The sequence below is a fragment of the Eulemur rufifrons genome, chromosome 6 (genome assembly GCF_041146395.1).
Source record: "Eulemur rufifrons isolate Redbay chromosome 6, OSU_ERuf_1, whole genome shotgun sequence".
Classification (NCBI taxonomy): Eukaryota; Metazoa; Chordata; class Mammalia; order Primates; family Lemuridae; genus Eulemur; species Eulemur rufifrons.
Window position 1 is genome coordinate 84,671,457 of NC_090988.1, and position 3,610 is coordinate 84,675,066.

Consider the following 3,610-nt stretch of genomic DNA (forward strand, 5'->3'; position numbering starts at 1 on the left):
AGACTTGTGGGATAAAGCCAGACTCATCTTTACCCACTGCCTACTCTCCCCAATTCATCATTTATTTATGTTCGAATTTTAATTTCTGTATACTATGTCCATTATCTTCCACTATGTCCAGCTTTATCTTCAGCTGATAAAGCCTAAGTCCAAGCAACCATCATCTCTTATCTGAGTTTCTATAATGAACTACTAATTAGATTCCCCATAATTGCTTTTTCCTTTGCTCAGTAAGGAAGTTGTTCATACAATAATGGAGGCTGAGAAGTCCTATCTTTAGTGAGCAAGCTGGAGCCCCAGGAAAGCCACTGACCCAGCGATACAGTTCCAGTCTGAGTCTGAAGGCCTGAGAACCAGGAGAAATGCTGGTGTAAGTTCCAGTCCAAAGGGATAAAGAAAGGACTGATTCTCCAGCTCACTCAGGCAGGTGAAGTTTACTCTTGGTCAGCTTTTAGTTCTATTGAGGTCTTCAGTTGATTGGATGAGTGTCACCCACACTAGACAGGGCTATCTATCTGTTTTACTAAGTCTTCCAATTCTAATGTTAATCTCATCCAAAACACCCTCATTGATAAACCCACAATAATGTTTACTCAAAGGTCCGGGCACCCAATGGCCCAGTTGAGTTGACACATAACATTAGTCATTACATTCTTATATATTCCACCTGCCACCATAAATGCCAGAGATCAAAGCTGCTTTTTGCAGGCTGCGTAATTTGATCCTTATGTATCTCTTTTACCTTACAGTGCTCTTCCATTTATTGTTCATACTTAATCACTTTTGGTTGCTTTCAGTTCTTCAAGCATGACTTCACATGCCTGTTTCTCTTGTTGAAGTGATTTCTTGCCTTCTCCTTTGTCATTCTAGCCCTAGGCATTCCTGCAGATCTCAGATCAAATGCTACTTCCACAGAGAAGACTGCCATGAGCACTCAGACTAGGTGTATATCCCTGTTACATATTCTTACAATACCATTTACTTTCTCTTTACACATTTTAGCTCAGTGATAATTTATATGGTTATTTGATTAAATTTTGCCAGTCTAAGATACCCTATGCCATGTGAGATCAAATGCTCTGTTGAGTTTTGCTCAATACAGTATGTTCAAGTCCTGGCCTAGTTGTTACATGGGAGGTATTCAGTACATATTCGAGTAAATAATCTGTACCCACATTATACCTATAGTCTCTATTACATCAGTAAAGAAATTAGAGTCAGATGGTCTGGAGTTCTGCCTCTTGTCCACATTATCACATATTCTGTTTATCAATTTCTTATTGATAATATTAACAAGGACACCAAATTATATCATGTTAATATCATCTCCATAACTCTTTTTTTTTTCTTTTCCTGGTCAGCCAACTGCCCCAACGTTACTAGAATAAGGAACCATCTAGCTAATAGAGTTATCTTTGTTGAAAGTTGGGAACCAGAAAACATGCCTACACTGAGAGTAAAATAAGGAGAAAAAGGCAGTTAGGTAAAGCAGAGAATAATAAAACACAAAAATGAAGGGAAAAGGTGCAATTCAGTTTGGACCAATCCTTGTCATTAATCTGACAAGTGAGCTTGTCCCTCTTTTTCTAGAGTGAAGCCAATAGAAGATAATTTGTGATGAAGAAGAACGGAGTCAGAAAACTCTGGTCCCTGGGTCAAATCTATTTTGCTATCTGTTTTTGTTAAGCTTGTAAACAAAATATTTAAAATATTTTAAATGATTGGAAAAAAATCAAAAGAAGAATCATATTTAGTGACATTGGAAAATTTTATGAAACCCGAATTTCAGTGTCTATAAATATTTTTGGATGACAGCCACCCTCATTCCTTTACATATTGTTATCACTGCTGATAATCTATGTCTGTCCATGCCTACAAAGGCGGAACTGAGTAGTTGCAACAGAGACCATATGCCTCACAAAGTTTAAAATATTTACTATTTGGTCCTTTAACAAAAAAAAAGGTTTGCTGACCACTACGAAAACCTCAACTACTCATTTCATCCAGAATAAATTCTTTTTGAAATCATTTGGTTGGAATATAACATGCACTAGTGCTCAATGTTACGTATAAAAGTGCATTTCAAGGCTAAGTTATTTTTGGATCATTCATCATTTGGGATTATCCATGGCATGCACTTCTGTCTGAGACAGCATAGATAATCAAGACATGATGGAATATTTCATGACATGAAACTCATTCAAATCCACAGGACATTTGGGTAATATGTTTATGATCATATTTAGTTCTACTTTGGATTCTGCCACTAACAAGAGCTATAGCAAGGATATGTTATAGTATTTACTTTACCTGGCCTGGATTCAGACAAGCCTTGCATTGAATTTTGGCCGTTGTCATTTATGAAGTGTGCATTTGTGGGCAGCGTATGCCATATTTTGAAGCTTGTACCATCATCTTTAAAATTGGAATGTTAACAGTGAGAGCATCATACTTTTGGAGGATTAAATGAGGAAATACATTAAAATCATTTAGCACACTACCTTCAACATAGAAAAAGCTTGTTATTAGCTGTTTCACCTTGAGCAAGCCACTTAATTAGTTACTTCATCTGATATATGAAGGTGCTGAGCTGGATAGAGCATCACTTGCAATATCAGTTTTCCTGTATTTGAAGCTGGATATTGAAATTAATATTGGCATTGGTTACACATGGATTTCTAAAAAGAGAATATGACCCTAGATCTCCTTATCAAAATAGCCAACAGACAAGTTTTTACAGATATCAATTAATGTATACAACATTATATAGGACATGCATCAAAACACGCTTAGTTTTTTTCCATGTGAAAAACCAATTTACATTTTCACACACCATCAGACTAGTGAGCATCTTCAAGTATACCATTTCAATGCATGATCAAGGGCCAGTCTTTGGTCAGTTGCCATATTTTAAGATGAGGCATCAGGAAAGACTGCTGTAGTTATGTTTATTTTCACACTGACATGGTCCCACACTGAAACAACAATCCTCTTGGGAGTAAGAGTCAGGCTGACTTGTAGAGAAATGTCTATATTGGGTATTAGAGAAGGGTCTTAGGGGCCAGGAGTATTCTACCAGTTTATCAATTTGTGGTACTTGACAATTTCATTACATTTTTTACATGTTGCCAGCAGGGTGCTCAAAAATGTACTATGATTAAACTAGTGGCAATGGATTATTGCCATTGTCAAATTTCTCTATAGCACAGGAGGACATTTTCCAAGGCATTGTTTCTGGATTTGCCCACTTTCTCTGCAGTTTGGGGAGAGGAGAAGGAGAGAATGATGGAAAGCTATTCCTCTTAAGAATTCCTGCTGACATTGGCTTAGGATTTGATCATTGGAGAAGCATAACAATTATGTTGTATGGCTTGGTTTGTCATGCCTTGCAACACACACAGAATAATCTAAGGTAGGTAAAAACCTTTCATGAGAATCTAACTGTGGCTTAATTACTTGGCAAGTGTAAGTCATTTTCTTTCTTTCCATTAAAATTTCAGATAGAATAAATCCCTCAAACACATTTATCTGGCTACCAGAGAGATCTGACTCAAACACTGTTGATTTACTGCACATAATCAATTAAACTATATTAATTTAGGAAAGCTTA